The sequence below is a fragment of the Silene latifolia genome, chromosome Y, assembly GCF_048544455.1.
Source record: "Silene latifolia isolate original U9 population chromosome Y, ASM4854445v1, whole genome shotgun sequence".
Taxonomy (NCBI): Eukaryota; Viridiplantae; Streptophyta; class Magnoliopsida; order Caryophyllales; family Caryophyllaceae; genus Silene; species Silene latifolia.
Genome location: NC_133538.1, coordinates 313,948,183 through 313,972,179, shown reverse-complemented (window position 1 = coordinate 313,972,179; position 23,997 = coordinate 313,948,183).

Genomic DNA, 23,997 nt, shown 5'->3' with positions numbered 1-23,997 from the left:
TTTTCCATTCCTTTTGTTAGTTGTGTCCTTTAGGTTGCTGGATTTGTGTGTGATTGCTATGCTGTAGGCGTCACAATGAGGACACTGTGACATTTAGGTTTGGGGGAGGAGTTTAATTATGTTGTGTGATTTACTTTATGTTGTGTGCTTTTAAAAATCAAAAATCCATAAAAATTAAAAAAATTCAAAATACAAAAACATGTTTTTACCTTTGTTTTAGGTCGAGTCTTGGTGAATTGAATAACAATGATGTTAAATTGCATTGTTTTTGCATTTGAATTCTATATAGTTGTCCATGTACATTGTTTTGACTCGTTAGCCATGAACACAAAGCTCATAATTCAAGTCTTAACCGTATTGACATGCCTTATATTGATTAGATTTGACACAATTACGTTGGTAAACTACTTAAATTCTGAGGTCTATAGAGCTTCCTAGGCCAGGAACATCAATAAACTGGTCTCATTTGTCAATTAGGCTTGAGTGTGGTTTCTCCTTGTGGAATGTGTAATATCAAATTGCATAAGTGTGACATTGATTTCTTGATACTTTTATTGCTTTCATTTGACTTAGTACATGTGGATAGGCGATTCTTATCGTTCAAATAAGCCTTACATTACCTTTTGTTAGCCCGTTTAAACCCTTGTAGCCAATCTTAAATTACATCCTATGAGCTACAATCCAAGAATTTGCCTACCTTTTCGGGACAGTCGCAGTTGCTTGTTTATCATGTTTATTTTGCTATTATGGTTGGGTTGGGACTTATTGTTGTCATGTGGGTATAGCAAAATACTTTTAGCGATTGTGTTGTATCCTTGTGTTGGAAAAAAGAAAAATATGAAGCGAACAAAAAAAAGAAAAAAAAAGGAAAAAAAAAGAGAGAGAAAAATCGAAAAATGTAAAAGAGAAAAGAAAAGAAAAGAAAGAGATTGCTTCATTTGGTTTTGTCAAGGATCAAAAGGATGGTTGTTAGAGTCTAATGCATAATTGGAGAGTAATTTATTAGCTCTCACATGTTGTAAAGTTGAGATCATTTCTCTAAGTTGGGTTCATTTATTATCAAAGATTTGGTTTTTGTTTTGGTTAGCGCTGCGACTACCGTCTTAGCTCCACATATCCATAACGTGCTTTGGCACAAACCATTTCTATCCTTTTAACCCATTTGCCACCCTTATTGTCCTTGATACATGTACTTTTGTCTACATATGTGATTGCATATTAGTTGGGGAAATCTCTATCACATTAGATTGCATGCATGTTTCATAAGTTGAGTGAGTGTTTCTATTTCTTTCTATCATCACATATAACTCACCCTATATACATATGAGTGCATGAGTGACATCCGCGAGAATCCAACTAATTTGTCTTGCAAGATCGAAAGGTATTTGGCATTTGTCTATAGTATGGTGTCTTGAGACTTGAGCTATGTTTTCTATTTCCCGTACCTTTGAATTTGTTTTATTGGTACACTTTAGTCATTGCTTTGTTACAAGATATGGATAGCTTGGGATTTGTATGTGCATCAACATTAGCTCTGAGTTGTTTATTTGCCATTTGTATGATTGCCTTTTATATTGTGTGTTGCTTTGCTTGAGGACAAGCAAAAAGATAGTTTGGGGAAGTTTGATGAGTCATAATTATATACATATTTATGCCTCCCCTTAATTGCTTTTGATACGGTTTTCGTGCTAGTTTATATCATTTACATGCCTTTTAAGTTAGAATGTTGATACTTCCGCCTTTTGATGTTTAATGCAGGAATGATGCATTTGAGGAGCAAAGGAATGAAATGGGCATCGCGGAGTGAGCATGAAGGGATACACGAAGCATGGCACGAGAATCCATAAGAATGAAGGAAGAGAAGTTAAGAAGAAAACACGAAGAAAAGAGCTTCTTATTACAAGTGCCTAATTTGAAGAGCCATATCTTGAGTTCTACAACTGATTTTCAAGTGATTACAATTGGAGATGAAAGCCTATCCTCTTAGCTTTCCAACGCCGCGAAAATCGCTTGTTTCTGACAAGTAACGAAGAAATGGCGTCCGTTTGAAATTCAGTGCGCGAAGTAGAAAATTGGTGCCTCGATCGAGTCAACCTTGGCTCGATCGAGGAACGTAATGCTCGATCGAGTCACTCTCGACTCGATCGAGGAACCAACCTAATCAACTAAATTTCGCAATGTCGAGAGTTGGGTGTTCTTGAACTTTGGTGCCTCGATCGAGTCACCCTTGGCTCGATCGAGGAACCTTCCAGTTTTATAATTCCCGCAACTTTCCTTAAGTCGGTTATGTATTGCTATAAATACCAAAACTCGTACCCTAAGTTATTTTATGCTTTATTTTCATAGGTTTAGGATAGCTACCTTAGAAAACTCTCTCAAATACTTAGTTTAGTTTAATTATTGTTCTTATTTCCGGATCTAGCTATTTACGGTATTGTTCTTAATCTTTCCTCGTTAATTATTAATTCAGTTCATGCTATTATTTCTTTGTTCTTATTTATTGTCTTTGATTATGTCTTCATCAATTATTGTTGTTATTGTTATCATAATGAGTAACTAAGTTTATTATCTAGGATGAAGGGGATCTAGGTTAATTAGAAAGGGGAAATTGATTAATTGCTAGTGAAATCGTTTAAGTTGCCGTTTGATTATTGTTCTTATTCTAGTTAATTAACTTAGGCCTGAGTTGTTAATTAGTGTAGCGAATTAATCCTTTCACCGACCGGGTTAGAATTAATATAGGCTGCGATAATCAAATAGATTGTATCTAATTATAGCGACCGCATGTTAGAATCGATCTAAAGGGCATAATAGAGTCGACCGATCTTATGACCTTAGACAGCTTGACAGATCTAGCAATTGATTAATAGACCCCATATAACTGACCTAGTGAACCAGAAATCCTAGACCTTTAATATTATTGTTATTTGTCTTTTAATTACTTGCAATTAGCTGTTAGCATACAAACAATCAAAACCCCCAAAATTGGTTACCTTAAGACGGATTTAAATATAAACAAACTAGATAAACACCGCCTCCCTGTGGATTCGACCCTGACTTACCGCTAGCTATCTTGTTAGTAGTAGTTTAGGTTTACTTTGATTAAGGTGATACGACTTTAGCCTTATCACCCTCCAAGCCTGTACCAAGGCACCAAACGCTCCCCGCTCAATCATGGCGCGCTCCTCCGCCGACAGCCTCTCGTAGCACTCCATCGCCGTCGTGTAGCCCGAGAACGATCTGATGTTCCCGGCCTCCTATTGTGATTTGAAACAAAAGCTATCTTTAGTTTGAATAAAATTGGAAGAGATATGAGCAAATGAGATGAAAGAAGATGAGTGATGAATAATGAATTCAAGATTACCAAGCTCTTCACCGTCCTGTAGGATAGGTGACCCTCCGCAGCCCAAAGCAAGTGCCTGCTGTCCCAGGTCTCAGCCCACGCGGGTGCTCCCCTCAGCTGATGACCTCCTCGCCCGACGTTGGCCTGCCTCGGGGCCTCCTCCTCCTCAGCAGCCTCCTCCTCTTGGACCTCGTCCTCAGCAACCGTCACCGCAGCCGTCACCGCAGCAAAAGCCTCCTCGAGAGCACGAGAAGCGTCAACAGCAGTGTCTATCTCCATGGGAGCTTTCCCAGAAGTAGAAGCCTCATCACCTGCAGAAATTAAAGTATTTTAGGCCGCGTCAAGTGACGACAAGCCTTGATTAAGGGATTTTCGAACCTTTGGGAGCCCCGAAATCGCTCTTTCCTCGCCATACTTGGCCGTATTCCCACAAACCCGATCACTCATGTGGTAATTTGGGTTAAGTCAAGCCTAAGTTGAAGCCTAGTCATGGGTTCGAGTCGAAATTTCGGCAGCATTTCGTTATAACGGCAATTATGCCCTAGAAAAGTGTCCTGAAAAAGCCGTCACAAATCAAAATTCTGAGATGGTAGGAAGTTTACCCATCACCCAAGGATTCCAAATGTCAAGTTTCATCACAAATGGGCAAGCCTGAGGCCATTTTCGAAGCAATTTACGGTTTAGCTGTGAAACCGTCACAATTTCACTCAAATGCTCAAAACTCAACGAAAATTCGAAACAAATACATGGTTATGTTCCTTATATTACCAATTATCCGTTTCTAATACCAATTTTACAAGGCAAATCCATTTGGAGGAAAAGCCCCAAATTTTCGAATTAATTGGGTCATGATGAATGCAAGCTTTTGGATCAAATTTTGGCGGAAATGGTTAAGACTTGAGAGAGAAATTGATGAATTATGTTTCGAAACAAATGAAATAAACCCTCTGTTTATCGCGTTTTTACGCAGAAAAGACGCACTCAGGAACAGACGCAGCAGGTGCTGCGCCTATTCCTGCGCCTCTTCCTTAGCTTCCCTTCATACGAGTTTTCAAAAATTCGTTATGAATTCGTTATTTTTGTGGGCCCATCTTTGGTGCGCCTCTTCCTTGATGCTACATCACATATTTGGTCCGATTGACGTATGTTCTTCACCCGGATCCGCCTTTTCCAAGCCAGCAACAAATTATCGTCTTTTTTATCCAAGACCTAGCTTGTCACAACGAGCATTCCGTTTGACGTGTTTCGACACGCCTTTATTCTGTTTCCCCAACGAGAGTAAGCGGATAGACTTTCCCTCTCGAGACATGGAGATCAGTTCCCGATTACGTTCCCCAACGAGAGTTCACGACCGACAGTCACTTCCTCTCGAGACATGAAGATCAACATCGACCCCAAATTCTTCCGAAGTTTGTTTGAAGCTGAACACAAGCAGATTTCTCCCAGCAATTCCAGACCGTGTCCTGCTGTATTCTCCCAATATCGCGTTTCGTTTCCCCTTGGAGCCCGACAGAGTAAGAAGTTTCTTTAGAATCCCTGTGACCCCTAATGCCTTCAGACACCAAGTTATCTTCAGACCCAAAGAGTTTTTCCGAAGCGTCTTCAGTCCCGTTTCACCCAGGGGTATCTCAGGTATGGTCTCTTCTTATAGCTGGCGAGCCTCCTTACGTAGTCTAATGGACTTTAAACGACCCTCCCCGATAGTCGACATACTCTAAAATGTTCCCGACGATAGGTCCTTGGCTCAGACCCCTTGAGCCGCCTCGCGTCGTCAGGTTGTAATCTTCGATTGACCTGATGGCTATACTTTGACTTTCGCCTTGTCCAATCCTCAGTCAAAGTGGGGGCTCTGTAGACACCTCGTTTCTGCACCTCCCGCAAACCACCCGGTGATGATTGGGTGCCGCATGTTTGATACGCGGAACGATTTATGACAGTTCATAAGTTTATCGTCAGGTGATTGCTCAAACATTAATGTCTACCTATTAGTTGTCATCTACGTGCCGATACGGTCGTTTTGGCAGTAATTAGAGTACATTTGGTGTCCAGGCCTAAAACCGTCTTCATTTTCTGATAACCGTTAAATCCCGAGTCAGAATGTTCTGGAATGTTCCGGATATTTCTATTCCATATTTTATAAATATTTCACAAATCTTTTATTCTTTGGTAAAGAATTTCCCGTAATATTCATACAAAATATTAAGGAAAATAAGATTATCCCGTCATTCCATAAATTAAACACGGAAATCTTTCTTTCGTAAGAGGAAACCACCTGGGAACAGATGCAGCAGGTGCTGCGCCTCTTCCAAGAGACGCAGTGCATGCTGCGCCTCTTCCCAGATCCTTTTCTGCGTATTTTTCGTATCTTTTTCATATCTTTTCGAGATTCACTTCCAAAGTCTCTCCGAAAACCCTATTCCTTCACGTGATTAGTATAAATAGGAGCCTTCGCTCCTCATATTTCTCACGCGAGTATCCGCCCTTCTCTTCTCCCTTTGCATTCTAAGTCCTCGTTCTTACTTTTTGGCGTCTACGTGCTTGAACTTTCGACCACGTAAGCTCGGATCCTTCTGAGTACCAGCCTCATTTGCATGACCGACCAATTTGACCAACTCCACATCAATCAACTTAATTAATCTTATTCGTTTTCCTCTTACGAGGGCACTTTCGTTACATTTGAGTCGAGCATCACTAATCGATAACTTAGTTCATCTCGTTTCGTCAAACATGTAAGTCTGAGGGTGTAAATCCTCCTTCTTTATTTATTGTTCTTTATCTTTTTGTATCACTAATGTAAGATTTATGTCGAAAATACTTGTTAAAACCGATTTCTAAAACCTCGTTTAAAACCCTTTGTACGGATTACCAGAAGATAACCGTCGAGAAAGGACGCAGCAACTGCTGCGCCTCTTCGAAGGGACGCAACACCTGCTGCGCCTCTTCGTGAGGCTGCTGCAGTTCCTGCTTCCTTTCTTCTTCCTTCGCCCTCTGTAATTCGTTCTTTTTTTTTATTTGATTTCGTTTGTTCGACAATTCTTTGATATGATAACGTAATCATCTCGCATGTATATTATTTATCGTCATTAACATATAATTCATCATTTATTCCGACTTAAATCCCTAGTAATTCATATTTGCGGGTTTTCGTCATTAAATTCAATCCGGGTTTGTAGAGATTTGATTCATTCATATTGAGTTTCTGGAATTCGATCTTTGATATACTTTCATCTGTCAATTGTTTAGTTCGTCATTAATTCGTCATGTTTAACCTATTTAGTTCACCTATGTCACTAATCAATCTTTCATCCATGTAAATAATTCGTTTGCATCCATCTCATCCATGTTTTATTGCTTTTATGACTCATTCACATGTAATTAATGCATTAAATCACTTCCATCCGAGTTAAATATCGTAATCAATCCTTAAATTCATCAACGAATATTAACGATTTGCAGTTCCGGCTTCACAACCAGAACTCACCCTTGGAACAGATGCAGCAACTGCTGCGCCTCTTCCAAAGGGCGCAGTCCTGCTGCGCCTGTTCCAGGATGACTTCTGTCTCTGAACTTCCGTTCTGCCTTGACCTAGTTTTATTAGCTTACGTATAATTAACTATTATTCGTATTATCGCCTTAATTCCTGTTCGTATTCATTCTTTTATTATTTTTTCTCAAATTATCCGTTTTAGAAGTATTTTCGACATAAATCATTTGAATCCATTGTAATTATTGTAATTTTTATTATTGTAATTTTCCTTTATTGTATTTATCTTTGCATTTTGTATCATTTGTATGTTTCCACATGTAATTGAACCTAAATCCCTACTTTGACATTAATTATATGCTAATTAATTGTTCACCGACTTAGTCTAATTCTCACATGTTATGATCAAAACTTGGATGTTGCATTGCATGCATATAATCGACGATATATCAAGTATAGACAATTTCCCTAATCATTAGTAGAGGCCGCTATCGAGGCGGGCGGGATTAGGTGTTCGATCAAAAGAGCTTCCTAATACGTACCCCTTACTCCAGATCTCTGTGAACACCCGTGTTCATTGGCATCCACGAGAGTCATTCTAGACATAGAATGCTAAGGGTAACGAGTTCTTGGTGTTCATGTCACTAGTTTGTGTCATGACATGACACGAGGTATTCGAACGATTCCAATTTCCCATAAAAATTGGTGGCGACTCCACAAATGCAAACGCTTGTTTCCCAAGCGCCCCCGTGGCCCATGTCCACATAATGTGGTTTACGTGAGATATGATTGTGGTACTATTTGTGTTAATAATTAACGTTATAATGCTCATATAATAATGTTAATGTTAAAATACCATTGCTAAGATGTACATTTGGCCAATGTATCATCCGGGGATATTATTATTGAAAGGGACCGGACCACATTATTATTTTATCCCGTGTACATGGACGTGAGCTCTGAAGTGAGATCGGCAGGGGGCACGGTAATTGGCTCCGCCCCGTTATATCCGGATAAAAAGAAAGAAAAAGAAAAAGATGGTTATCTTGTGTACACGGAGGAGGGCATGGCCTAAGGGAGTCTCGGCTCCGTAATGTGGCCCTGTTCAATAATAATGACCCGAATTATATTAATTTGAGTTGGAGGTTACGGGAAATATACTCAACCTGTGGTTGGTTGACCCCTTTATTTTGTTAATCTTTTTCAGGTACAGGAAACACGAAAGGGCATGAGTGAGGTTGACGCAAGAAAATAGAATGAGAATAATGTATCTTAATAATATAATCTTATCAATAATACTTGTTACTAGTTATTTGGTTGTACTAAAGAATAATGTAAGCCTTGTATTTCTCTGTATGGGGAAATACGGCGGTAACGCTCTGTAATTTCCGCTGCTATTAATAAAATATACCATTTTGTACTCCTGTTGTTTACGGGGCGTTACAAAAGTGGTATCAGAGCTTAGGCTAAAGAATGAAAAAAAATTATTTAATAATATATATGGATAAAAAAAAACATAAATTGAGAGCGAGATGGGTAGACGTCCTAGGAATCATGGGTAGCTTATAGGATTTTATCTTGTTTATTTGCTTGTTAACTTATGTGAAGAAGACTTTATTTGACTTAAGGATATTGTTTGTGTCCTTTTAGTATTTATCGTTAGTGCACTATTTATACGGTCTTTGGGGACATATCTTTCTATATATGTGCACACTTTTAAGATCATAGGTTACATAAGAAAAAAAAGTATAAAAAACTACTAGGTTCTGTTTTACTGTCATGTCCCAAGGTTAGAGACATTAGAGGATGCGTGAGAAATAGAGTCTAATTCCATAAATGCAGAGTGAAATAGAGATACTATACTTTAATCATTTAGAGTCCCTAACCATGAAAAATACAATATTATATAGGTGTAATAAATTTATTTTAGTACCTAACATTAATGGATATAGTCCAAAGTAGAGTGCACTATATTCACTTAACGGTAGCGACATAGGAAATGTCGATGTTTTTCAATAGAGAAATGGTGAAGTATTATGTCCAAGCGAGTTCGAGAAGATGATGGTTTTTGTAGTTTATGTTAACTAAGAAGGTGTGATATATGTAGGATATAGATAAACTGAGTTAAGTGACTATCACGATTTTCGAAATCCGGACTTGTAAAGGAAAAGAAAAGAGTTTGTCGTATTTGTTATGGAAGAAGAAGGTTGTTCCTAACTTTGTGGAGGAATGAGAGGCAGGAGTTAGGAGTATAGCAATGAATTAAATAAAGCGATTTTTATTTAATAGGAAAAGAGATAGAACGAAAAAAAATGAGTAGGATGGACTCAATGTAAGTATATTTATGGAGTTCAAATTTTAGAAGCATTTATATGGTAGACACAAGGAGGAAGAATTTTAAAGTTTGGATGGGAATATTGTGGTTTCAAGCCAATATATTGAGGATGTTAGAAAAATGGAGGTTTGAAGATATAAAGTTTTAAGGGCTTGTAAATGTTAAGTGAATATTTATTTCAATTATGGAGAATGTTGGATTAATTTCGTTAGAGGTCATTAGTGAGCATCACAAAGTCTTATTAGAGTTTTGAAGATATGGTGGGTTGAGGACTTGGATGATATTATTAAGGCATTTATGGCTAATAGAGTTGTTCTTAAGTCGTTTGGATTATGCTAATGAGATTGACATTGGGTTACTTAGAGGTAAAAGAAGAGGATAAAAATATTTTCATGTTTTAATTTGTATTTTGAGAATGAGTGTGATTTTGGGGATTGAAATTTGGGAGTTGTTGGTTGTTGATAATAATTAGGTAATATGCTAGTGATGGTGAAATTTGAATTATAAAGTTTTGCTTCAAAGAAAGTATTTTTTTTTTGTGGAAATGTAAGTAATATTAAGCTCAATCCCAAAAAGGGAAAAATCACCACATTACAACCTATTCAAGAAGCTATTCCAGCCTACTAACAGTAGAGTAAACAACATCAGTACTACTATTACATTAAACCACGCACTCTACACCAGTTTTTATCTATTTGAGACATCATATGATACAAAGATAATAAGATTACGGAATAGTAGGCCTGATCAAGTATGAGGGGTTTGTGGTGTTGTAAACATAATTAATGTGGATTACTAAGTAATAGTTGTTGATTAGTGGGATATTGAGGATTAGAGTTATGATGTTTTAATTGGGGAATATTTGAATATTTCATGAAGCCCAAATTGAAAGAGCCCAGTTGAGATGAGATGGTCATTTACTGTTTTAAAGTATCGGTGTTGAAACAGTATTAGCATAAGACAATATCGTAATATTTTGTAGTTGAGATGTCAACTTGGAAAAGGAGCCTAAGTGGTCCGAGAATTTCATATCGTTTAAGAAATCCGAGGTTCGATTTCTAATAAATGCAAAAAAAAAAAGAAAAAAAAATCCAGTTTTTATCTTTTTAAACATGATTCACATGTGTAATTTATTTATTTAACAAGTAGTTAAGGCGATAATAAAACTTCTAAGAATATACAAATCACTAGATTAGTAACATGATTAATAATAACAAGAGAGGATTACAAGCAATAATTATTTATTTTGTAATATAAACTATAATTATTGCAAATACCGCTACTAATACACATATTAGTATCATTATCAAGCTAATGAGTGTCTTCACTTCGTTAAGAGACTTTGTAACGGAATTATAAAGCTCATCGGAGGAGATATCGGGTGATTTATTGGATGAATTACCGGATGATTTATCCATAATTTAGAGAGAAGATTTTTTATGAGATTATGGATAAGAAGTAGATGAAGTTGGTGGATAAAATGGTTAATTTTTGTGGTGTTTATAGAAAAAAAATATTTAAAAAAAAAAAGTGTCGGTGGGTACTGTACTACTGTAGCGTCAGTGGGGACTGTTGCGTCAGTGAACAGTAAGTGTCGGTGGAACCGTAAATAAGTAGACAGTCTATTTATACAGTCAATAAAATAATTTATAGAGAGTGATAATGTATAAAATAAAAGGGAGAGGAAATAGGTTTGAACATAATATCAGTGCTCTTATTCCTAGACATAGAAGCTAAGCTATACAGTGACAATTCTACACAGAAGTACATTGTGTCTTGGACAAATTAGGAAATGCTATTGGATTTTTATCTAGATAAAAGAGAAATGGAGGTTTGCATGAGATGAGGTAAAATAGTCAAAGTTTCTCATGGATTGTAATATAGGTATTCAATATCCCCTTCATAAGACTTATGTGGTAGTAGAGACACTTAGTGGTAAACGTTTTATTGTTTATCTACCTATAGTTAGGCAATTCGGGATATGATGATAAAAGAAATTAGATTTAGTTAACTAGTATTGCATATTTTGAAGATTTTAAAAGATATGAGAATAGAAAAAAAAATAGTTTGACTTATTATGTATGATGATGGACATTATGATTGTGAGAGCAATGAGAACAGCCTTATATTAGTACACCTTTTAAGGGAATTAGTTGTATAAAAACATTTGACATATGTGATGACATCATAGGAAGGTACAAGATGTTAGAATTTGTCACAAAATATCTAACCTGTCAGCAAGTGAAAATGAACATTAAAGGCTAGGAGGAAGTTTATAGCCTTTGGACATTCTATCGTGGAAATAGGAGTCGATAAGAGTGAACTTTGTGACAATGTTGCCTTTGGCACAAAAAGAATGAATGAGATATGGATGATTTAGACCGACTAACCAAGAAGGCACGCTTTTTTAGCAATCAAAACCACGTGGAAATCTGAACAGTTAGCAAAGAAATACCTAAAAGAAATTGTCAGATTACACGTAGTTCCCAAAACCATTGTGTCAGATCGTGACACAAACTTTTTAGCAAAATTTTGGAAAAGTTTGAAAATGTCCTAGGAACTCATTTGAACTTTAGCACTGCTTTTCACGCATAAACCGTTGGACAAACAGAGATGTTGGGACCCAATTTGATTAGTTAAGTGTTGATGATGCCCTAAGACAAATTAATCTCATTGTTTATTTAATTATGTGTCTCTTAAGTTTTAACCTTATAGCTCAAGAGCTCTAATTGTCAAAGAAGATTGCACAAGGATGATCAAAGATGAAGAATGTCATAGATTGAGTCAGGGTGTTTTAAAAGATCATTAAATTTGGGTTATTGTCTAAGTACAAAAAAACAATTGTGTAGTTCACTGTGACTTAAGAAGACCCGTCTTTGAAAGAAACATTTCGAAAATATTTTAACTCTTGAAAATGGCTTTCCAAACTTTCAACAAATCTTATACACTTCAAAAAAAATGGTTTGCTCATTTAAATTGAGAAGGAAGCTTTTAATTTCTTTGGAAAGAGTTTTCTCTTACAAAAAGACACTTATTACCAAAAATGGGTTGATTACTTTTACAAATTTGGCAATGTTTATGGTTCCCGTGAATACCACCAAATAAGCTCTTTATGGAACAAAAACCTAACCCCTATTTATTAGTGTGTAAGTAACAAGATTACTTGGAGAAGTAACCTATATTTGTTAGGAGTATGTGTTCTGAAATTCCAGGGGTCATGAGAACAACATTTGCCCTTGATCAAGTTTCATATAATAATTATCATGCTAGTATTGAAATGACTCATTTTGAGGCTTTGTATGGGAGAAACTGTAGATCTCCAAGATGTTGGAGTGACATTGATGAATCAAGGGTCATTGCACCATATTTGATTCAATAACCCATGGATAAAGTGAAAACCATGCCATAGAAGATGAGAGCTGCTCAAAGTTGTCAAAGGAGTTATGATGTACTTAAGAGACGACTAGTGGAATTTCAATTAGGTGATTCAAATTTCCTAAGATATCACCAACGAAAGGGGTTATTAGATTCGGAAAACAGAGAAAATCTAGTCCAAGATATATAGGACCATTTGAGATAGTGGAGCGAGTTGGAGATGTTGCCTATAGATTATCCCTTCTAATAGAACTTTATAGAATCCATGACGTTTTTTATGTGTCACTCCTAAGAAAGTATATCTCCGACCCGAATCACTTCAGTAACTTACCCCTAGTGTAAGTTAGAGAGGACCTAATCTACGAAGAGAGACCGATTCAAATTTTAGATCACAAAGATAAGGCTCTTTGAAACAAGGTTATTCCACTAGTAAAGGTTTTGTGGTCACATCACGATGACATAGAGGCGACTTGGGAAACAGAATAGGAAATGAGAGGTCGATATCTTTATTTGTTTCAATAAGGTAATGATCCAAGTTTCGAGGATGAAACTTATTTTAAGTGGGGTAGAATGTAATACCCGAGTAAATTTTCTATTTTCTAGTTGATTTAAGAAAATTCTTTACTTGAAAAGGGAAAGAATATTTATCAAGTAGAGTCGAAAAAGGTACACAAATGAAACAAATCCATCCTAGAGAGAGATATTAACTTAACAAAATTCGAACGGCATAATAATCTGGTATATGTCAGACCTAAGAATAAGAATAAAATAGTACGGTTGGAATCCGACTCAATAATAACTTCATCCATAAAGTTTTACTAGACCTATCTCAGAGAAAATAACCCATAAAGTAAAATATTTAGATATTTTATGAAGTTTGTAATATTTTAATGGCATTCGATCACATGTTAAAACAAATGATAAAAAAATAAGTAAAAATAATGTGGTTAAAGGCTTACCACTTGCATATCTACATTGAATGGGCAAGATAGGCTTGCTTTCATATGGTGAAAACAGTCACCACGTAGAAAAGCCAGTAAGTGATAACCGACTTTCGAGAACTATAAATAGGATGCCTCGTTCATAGTTAATACCCATGACACAACGAAAAGGATCAATGCAATTTGGTATATAGATAAATGGTGGCAAGCAATTTACGAGATGATATATTGAAGGTATATTTCCTACCCCTTCGTCTTAAGTTAATATAATGAGTACGTATATTATCATTATAATTACTCAACTGATATTATAATGTACGTGAATTATTGTTTATGTGATAAAGTTATGTTATATTTGTAAATTTTACGGAATGTGGTTTACGTGAGATATGATTGTGGTACTATTTGTGTTAATAATTAACGTTATAATGCTCACATGATATTGTTAATGTTAAAATACCATTGCTAAGATGTACATTTGGCCAATGTATCATCCGAGGATATTATTATTGAAAGGGACCGGACCACATTATTATTTTATCCCGTGTACATGGACGTGAGCTCTGAAGTGAGATCGGCAGGGGGCTCGACAATTGGCTCCGCCCCGTTATATCCGGATAAAAAGAAAGAAAAAGAAAAAAAAAAGAGAAAAAGATGGTTATCCTGTATACACGGAGGAGGGCGTGGCCTAAGGGAGTCTCGGCTCCGTAATGTGGCCCTGTTCAATAATAATGACCCGAGTTATATTAATTTGAGTTGGAGGTTACGGGAAATATACTCAACCTGTGGTTGGTTGACCCCTTTATTTTGTTAATCTTTTTCAGATACAGGAAACAGGGAAGGGCATGAGTGAGGTTGACGCAAGAAAATAGAATGAGAATAATGTATCATAATAATATAATCTTATCAATAAGACTTGTTACTAGTTCTTTGGTTGTACTAAAGAATAATGTAAGCCTTGTATTTCTCTGTATGGGGAAATACGGCGGTAACGCTCTGTAATTTCCGCTGCTATTAATAAAATATACCATTTTGTACTCCTGTTGTTTACGGGGCGTTACAAAAGTGGTATCAGAGCATAGGCTAAAGAATGAAAAAAAATTATTTAATAATATATATGGATAAAAAAAACATAAATTGAGAGGGAGATGGGTAGACGTCCTAGGAATCATGGGTAGCTTATAGGATTTTATCTGTTTTATTTGCTTGTTAACTTATGTGAAGAAGACTTTATTTGACTTAAGGATATTGTTTGTGTCCTTTTAGTATTTATCGTTAGTGCACTATTTATACGGTCTTTGGGGACATATCTTTCTATATATGTGCACACTTTTAAGATCATAGGTTACATAAGAAAAAAAAAGTATAAAAAACTACTAGGTTTACTGTCATGTCCCAAGGTTAGAGACATTAGAGGATGCGTGAGAAATAGAGTCTAATTCCATAAATCCAGAGTGAAATAGAGATACTATACTTTAATCATTTAGAGTCCCTAACCATGAAAAATACAATATTATACAGGTATAATAAATTTATTTTAGTACCTAACATTAATGGATATAGTCCAAAGTAGAGTGCACTATATTCACTTAACGTTAGCGACATAGGAAATGTCGATGTTTTTCAATAGAGGAATGGTGAAGTATTATGTCCAAGCGAGTTCGAGAAGATGATGGTTTTTGTAGTTTATGTTAACTAAGAAGGTGTGATATATGTAGGATATAGATAAACTGAGTTAAGTGACTGTCACGATTTTCGAAATCCGGACTTGTAAAGGAAAAGAAAAGAGTTTATCGTATTTGTTATGGAAGAAGAAGGTTGTTCCTAACTTTGTGGAGGAATGAGAGGCAGGAATTAGGAGTATAGCAATGAATTGAATAAAGCGATTTTTATTTGATAGGAAAAGAGATAGAACAAAAAAAATGAGTAGGATGGACTCAATGTAAGTACATTTATGGAGTTCAAATTTTAGAAGCATTTATATGGTAGACACAAGGAGGAAGAATTTTAAAGTTTGGATGAGAATATTGTGGTTTCAAGCCAATATATTGAGGATGTTAGAAAAATGGAGGTTTGAAGATATAAAGTTTTAAGGGCTTGTAAATGTTAAGTGAATATTTATTTCAATTATGGAGAATGTTGGATTAATTTCCTTAGAGGTCATTAGTGAGCATCACAAAGTCTTATTAGAGTTTTGAATATATGGTGGGTTGAGGACTTGGATGATATTATTAAGGCATTTATGGCTAATAGAGTTGTTCTTAAGTCATTTGGATTATGCTAATGAGATTGACATTGGGTTACTTAGAGGTAAAAGAAAAGGATAAAAATATTTTCATGTTTTAATTTGTATTTTGAGAATGAGTGTGATTTTGGGGATTGAAATTTGGGAGTTGTTGGCTGTTGATAATAATTAGGTAATATGCTGGTGATGGTGAAATTTGAATTTTAAAGTTTTGCTTCAAATAAAGTATTAGATTAGTGAATGCACATTTTTTTTAGTCATTTGTGATTAAGATAATAAGATTATGATATCAAGTGATTATATTATTCCATGGATTATTATGGAATAGTAGGCCTGATCAAATATGAGGGGTTTGTGGTGTTGTAAACATAATTAATGTGGATTACTAAGTAATAGTTGTTGATTAGTGGGATATTGTGGATTAGAGTTATGATGTTTTAATTGGGGAATATTTGAATATTTCATGAAGCCCAAATTGAAAGAGCCCAGTTGAGATGAGATGGTCATTTACTGTTTTAAAGTATCGGTGTTGAAACAGTATTAGCATAAGACAATATCGTAATATTTTGTAGTTGAGATGTCAACTTGGGAAAGGAGCCTAAGTGGTCCGAGAATCTCAGATCGTTTAAGAAATCCGAGATCAATTTCTAATAAATGCAAAAAAAAAAAAAAAGAAAAGAAAATCTAGTTTTTATCTTTTTAAACATGATTCACATGTGTAGTTTATTTATTTAACAAGTAGTTAAGGTGATAATAAAACTTCTAAGAATATACAAATCACTAGATTAGTAACATGATTAATAATAACAAGAGAGGATTACAAGCAATAATTATTTATTTTGTAATATAAACTATAATTATTGCAAATACCGCTACTAATACACATATTAGTATCATTAGCAAGCTAATGAGTGTCTTCACTTCCTTAAGAGACTTTGTAACGGAATTATAAAGCTCATCGGAGGAGATATCGGGTGATTTATTGGATGAATTACCGGATGATTTATCCATAATTTAGAGAGAAGATTTTTTATGAGATTATGGATAAGAAGTAGATGAAGTTGGTGGATAAAATGGTTAATTTTTGTGGTGTTTATATAAAAAAAATATTTTTTAAAAAAAAAGTGTCGGTGGGTACTGTACTACTGTAGCGTCAGTGGGGACTGTTGCGTCAGTGAACAGTAAGTGTCGGTGGAACCGTAAATAAGTAGACAGTCTATTTATACAGTCAATAAAATAATTTATAGAGAGTGATAATGTATAAAATAAAAGGGAGAGGAAATAGGTTTGAACATAATATCAGTGCTCTTATTCCTAGGCATAGAAGCTAAGCTATAAAGTGACAATTCTACACAGAAGTACATTGTGTCTTGGATTGTAATATAGGTATTCAATATCCCCTTCATAAGACTTATGTGGTAGTAGAGACACTTAGTGGTAAACGTTTTATTGTTTATCTACCTATAGTTAGGCAATTCGGGATATGATGATAAAAGAAATTAGATTTAGTTAACTAGTATTGCATATTTTGAAGATTTTAAAAGATATGAGAATAGAAAAAAAAATAGTTTAACTTATTATGTATGATGATGGACATTATGATTGTGAGAGCAATGAGAACAGCCTTATATTAGTACACCTTTTAAGGGAATTAGTTGTATAAAAACATTTGACATATGTGATGACATCATAGGAAGGTACAAGATGTTAGAATTTGTCACAAAATATCTAACCTGTCAGCAAGTGAAAATGAACATTAAAGGCTAGGAGGAAGTTTACAGCCTTTGGACATTCCATCGTGGAAATAGGAGTCGATAAGAGTGAACTTTGTGACAATGTTGCCTTTGACACCAAAAAGAATGAATGAGATATGGGTGATTTAGACCGACTAACCAAGAAGGCACGCTTTTTTAGCAATCAAAACCACGTGGAAATCTGAACAGTTAACAAAGAAATACCTAAAAGAAATTATCAGATTACACGTAGTTCCCAAAACCATTGTGTCAGATCGTGACACAAACTTTTTAGCAAAATTTTGGAAAAGTTTGAAAATGTCATAGGAACTCATTTGAACTTTAGCACTGCTTTTCACGCATAAACCGTTGGAAAAACAGAGATGTTGGGACCCAATTTGATTAGTTAAGTGTTTGATGATGCCCTAAGACAAATTAATCTCATTGTTTATTTAATTATGTGCCTCTTAAGTTTTAACCTTATAGCTCAAGAGCTCTAATTGTCAAAGAAGATTGCACAATGATGATCAAAGATGAAGAATGTCATAGATTGAGTCAGGGTGTTATAAAAGATCATTTAATTTGGGTTATTGTCTAAGTACAAAAAAACAATCGTGTAGTTCACTGTGACTTAAGAAGACCCGTCTTTGAAAGAACCATTTCGAAAATATTTTAACTCTTGAAAATGGCTTTCCAAACTTTCAACAAATCTTATACACTTCAAAAAAATGGTTTGCTCATTTAAATTGAGAAGGAAGCTTTTAATTTCTTTGGAAAGAGTTTTCTCTTACAAAAAGACACTTATTACCAAAAATGGGTTGATTACTTTTACAAATTTGGCAATGTTTATGGTTCCCGTGAATACCACCAAATAAGCTCTTTATGGAACAAAAACCTAACCCATATTTATTAGTGTGTAAGTAACAAGATTACTTGGAGAAGTAACCTATATTTGTTAGGAGTATGTGTTCTGAAATTTCAGGGGTCATGAGAACAACATTTGCTCTTGATCAAGTTTCATATAATAATTATCATGCTAGTATTGAAATGACTCATTTTGAGGCTTTATATGGGAGAAACTGTAGATCTCCAAGATGTTGGAGTGACATTGATGAATCAAGGGTCATTGCACCATATTTGATTCAATAACCCATGGATAAAGTGAAAACCATGCCATAGAAGATGAGAGCTGCTCAAAGTTGTCAAAAGAGTTATGATGTAATTAAGAGACGACTAGTGGAATTTCAAGTAGGTGATTCAAATTTCCTAAAATATCACCAACGAAAGGGGTTATTAGATTCGGGAAACAGAGAAAATCTAGTCCAAGATATATTGGACCATTTGAGATAGTGGAGCGAGTTGGAGATGTTGCCTATAGATTATCCCTTCTAATAGAACTTTATAGAATCCATGACGTTTTTTATGTGTCACTCCTAAGAAAGTATATCTCCGACCCGAATCACCCCCAGTGTAAGTTAGAGAGGACCTAATCTACGAAGAGAGACCGATACAAATTTTAGATCACAAAGAAAAGGCTCTTTGAAACAAGGTTATTCCACTAGTAAAGGTTTTGTGGTCACATCACGATGACATAGAGGTGACTTGGGAAACATAATAGGAAATGAGAGGTTGATATCTTTATTTGTTCCAATAAGGTAATGATCCATGTTTCGAGGACGAAACTTATTTTAAGTGGGGTAGAATGTAATACCCGAGTAAATTTTCTATTTTCTAGTAGATTTAAGAAAATTCTTTATTTGAAAAGGGAAAGAATTTTTATCAAGTAGAGTCGAAAAAGGTACACAAATGAAATAAATCCATCCTAGAGGGAGATATTAACTTAACAAAATTCGAACGGCATAATAATCTGGTATATGTAAGACCTAAGAATAAGAATAAAATAGTTCGGTTGGAATCCGACTCAATAATAACTTTATCCATAAAGTTTTACTAGACCTATCTCAGAGAAAATAACCCATAATGTAAAATATCTAGATATTTTATGATGTTTGTAATATTTTATTGGCATTCGATCACATGTTAAAACAAATGATAAAAAAATAAGTAAAAATAATGTGGTTAAAGACTTACCACTTGCATATCTACATTGAATGGGCAAGATAGGCTTGCTTTCATATGGCGAAAACAATCACCACGTAGAAAAGCCAGTAAGTGTTAACTGACTTTTGAGAACTATAAATAGGATGCCTCGTTCATAGTTAATACCCATGACACAACGAAAAGGATCAATGCAATTTGGTATATAGATAAATGGTGGCAAGCAATTTACGAGATGATATATTGAAGGTATATTTCCTACCCCTTCGTCTTAAGTTAATATAATGAGTACGTATATTATCATTATAATTACTCAACTGATATTATAATGTACGTGAATTATTGTTTATGTGATAAAGTTATGTTATATTTGTATATTTTACGTAATGTGGTTTACGTGAGATATGATTGTGGTACTATTTGTGTTAATAATTAACGTTATAATGCTCACATGATAATGTTAATGTTAAAATACCATTGATAAGATGTACATTTGGCCAATGTATCATTCGGGGATATTATTATTGAAAGGGACCGGATCACATTATTATTTTATCCCGTGTACATGGACGTGAGCTCTGAAGTGAGATCGGCAGGGGGCTCGGCAATTGGCTCCGCCCCTTTATATCCGGATAAAAAGAAAGAAAAAGAAAAAAAAATGAGAAAAGGATGGTTATCCTGTGTACACGGAGGAGGGCATGGCCTAAGGGAGTCTCGGCTCCGTAATGTGGCCCCGTTCAATAATAATGACCCGAGTTATATTAATTTGAGTTGGAGGTTACGGGAAATATACTCAACCTGTGGTTGGTTGACCCCTTTATTTTGTTAATCTTTTTCAAGTACAGGAAACAGGGAAGGGCATGAGTGAGGTTGACGCAAGAAAATAGAATGAGAATAATGTATCATAATAATATAATCTTATCAATAAGACTTGTTACTAGTTATTTGGTTGTACTAAAGAATAAGTAAGCCTTGTATTTCTCTGTATGGGGAAATACGGCGGTAACGCTCTGTAATTTCCGCTGCTATTAATAAAATATACCATTTTGTACTCCTGTTTTTTACGGGGAGTTACAAAAGTGGTATTAGAGCTTAGGCTAAAGAATGAAAAAAAATTATTTAATAATATATATGGATAAAAAAAACATAAATTGACAGCGAGATGGGTAGACATCCTAGGAATCATGGGTAGCTTATAGGATTTTATCTTGTTTATTTGCTTGTTAACTTATGTGAAGAAGACTTTATTTGACTTAAGGATATTGTTTGTGTCCTTTTAGTATTTATCGTTAGTGCACTATTTATACGGTCTTTGGGGACATATCTTTCTATATATGTGCACACTTTTAAGATCATAGGTTACATAACAAACAAAAAAGTATAAAAAACTACTAGGTTCAGTTTTACTGTCATGTCTTAAGGTTAGAGACATTAGAGGATGCGTGAGAAATAGAGTCTAATTCCATAAATGCAGAGTGAAATAGAGATACTATACTTTAATCATTTAGAGTCCCTAACCATGAAAAATACAATATTATAGAGATATAATAAATTTATTTTAGTACCTAACATTAATGGATATAGTCCAAAGTAGAGTGCACTATATTCACTTAACGGTAGCGACATAGGAAATGTCGATGTTTTTCAATAGAGGAATGGTGAAGTATTATGTCCAAGCGAGTTCGAGAAGATGATGGTTTTTGTAGTTTATGTTAACTAAGAAGGTGTGATATATGTAGGATATAGATAAACTCAGTTAAGTGACTGTCACGATTTTCGAAATCCGGACTTGTAAAGGAAAAGAAAAGAGTTTGTCGTATTTGTTAGGAAGAAGAAGGTTGTTCCTAACTTTGTGGAGGAATGAGAGGCATGAATTAGGAGTATAGCAATAAATTGAATAAAGCGATTTTTATTTGATAGGAAAAGAGATAGAACAAAAAAAATGAGTAGGATGGACTCAATGTAAGTACATTTGTGGAGTTCAAATTTTAGAAGCATTTATATGGTAGACACAAGGAGGAAGAATTTTAAAGTTTGGATGAGAATATTGTGGTTTCAAGCCAATATATTGAGGATGTTAGAAAAATGGAGGTTTGAAGATATAAAGTTTTAAGGGCTTGTAAATGTTAAGTGAATATTTATTTCAATTATGGAGAATGTTGGATTAATTTCCTTAGAGGTCATTAGTGAGCATCACAAAGTCTTATTAGAGTTTTGAAGATATGGTGGGTTGAGGACTTGGATGATATTATTAAGGCATTTATGGCTAATAGAGTTGTTCTTAAGTCATTTGGATTATGCTAATGAGATTGACATTGGGTTACTTAGAGGTAAAAGAAGAGGATACAAATATTTTCATGTTTTAATTTGTATTTTGAGAATGAGTGTGATTTTGGGGATTGAAATTTGGGAGTTGTTGGCTGTTGATAATAATTAGGTAATATGCTGGTGATGGTGAAATTTGAATTATAAAGTTTTGCTTCAAAGAAAGTATTAGATTAGTGAATGCACATTTTTTTTAGTCATTTGGGTTTAAGATAATAAGATTACGATATCAAGTAAATATATTATTCCATGGATTATTATGGAATAGTAGGCCTGATCAAGTATGAGGGGTTTGTGGTGTTGTAAACATAATTAATGTGGATTACTAAGTAATAGTTGTTGATTAGTGGGATATTGAGGATTAGAGTTATGATGTTTTAATTGGGGAATATTTGAATATTTCATGAAGCCCAAATTGAAAAAGCCCAGTTGAGATGAGATGGTCTTTTACTGTTTTAAAGTATCGGTGTTGAAACAGTATCAGCATAAGACAATATCGTAATATTTTGTAGTTGAGATGTCAACTTGGGAAAGGAGCCTAAGTGGTCCGAGAATCTCAGACCGTTTAAGAAATCCGAGGTTCAATTTCTAATAAATGCAAAAAAAAAAAAAAAAAAAATCTAGTTTTTATCTTTTTAAACATGATTCACATGTGTAGTTTATTTATTTAACAAGTAGTTAAGGCGATAATAAAACTTCTAAGAATATACAAATCACTAGATTAGTAACATGATTAATAAGGATTACAAGCAATAATTATTTATTTTGTAATATAAACTATAATTATTGCAAATACCGCTACTAATACACATATTAGTATCATTAGCAAGCTAATGAGTGTCATCACTTCGTTAAGAAACTTTGTAACGGAATTATAAAGCTCATCGGAGGAGATATCGGGTGATTTATTGGATGAATTACCGGATGATTTATCCATAATTTAGAGAGAAGATTTTTTATGAGATTATGGATAAGAAGTAGATGAAGTTGGTGGATAAAATGGTTAATTTTTGTGATGTTTATAGAAAAAAAAATATTTAAAAAAAAAAGTGTCGGTGGGTACTGTACTACTGTAGCGTCAGTGGGGACTGTTGCATCAGTGAACAGTAAGTGTCGGTGGAACCGTAAATAAGTAGACAGTCAATTTATACAGTCAATAAAATAATTTATAGAGAGTGATAATGTATAAAAGAAAAGGGTGAGGAAATAGGTTTGAATATAATATCAGTGCTCTTATTCCTAGGCATAGAAGCTAAGCTATACAGTGGCAATTCTACACAGAAGTACATTGTGTCTTGGACAAATTAGGAAATGCTATTGGATTTTTATCTAGATAAAAGAGAAATGAAGGTTTGCATGAGATGAGGTAAAATAGTCAAAGTTTCTCATGGATTGTAATATAGGTATTCAATAGCCCCTTCATAAGACTTATGTGGTAGTAGAGACACTTAGTGGTAAACGTTTTATTGTTTATCTACCCATAGTTAGGCAATTCGGGATATGATGATAAAAGAAATTAGATTTAGTTAACTAGTATTACATATTTTGAAGATTTTAAAAGATATGAGAATAGAAAAAAAAATAGTTTGACTTATTTTGTATGATGATGGACATTATGATTGTGAGAGCAATGAGAACAGCCTTATATTAGTACACCTTTTAAGGGAATTAGTTGTATAAAAACATTTGACATATGTGATGACATCATAGGAAGGTACGAGATGTTAGAATTTGTCACAAAATATCTAACCTGTCAGCAAGTGAAAATGAACATTAAAGGCTAGGAGGAAGTTTACAGCCTTTGGACATTCCATCGTGGAAATAGGAGTCGATAAGAGTGAACTTTGTGACAATGTTGCCGTTGACACCAAAAAGAATGAATGAGATATGGGTGATTTAGACCGACTAACCAAGAAGGCACGCTTTTTTAGCAATCAAAACCACGTGGAAATCTGAACAGTTAGCAAAGAAATACCTAAAAGAAATTGTCAGATTACACGTAGTTCCCAAAACCATTGTGTCAGATCGTGACACAAACTTTTTAGCAAAATTTTGGAAAAGTTTTCAAAATGTCCTAGGAACTCATTTGAACTTTAGAACTGCTTTTCACGCATAAACCGTTGGATAAACAAAGATGTTGGGACCCAATTTGATTAGT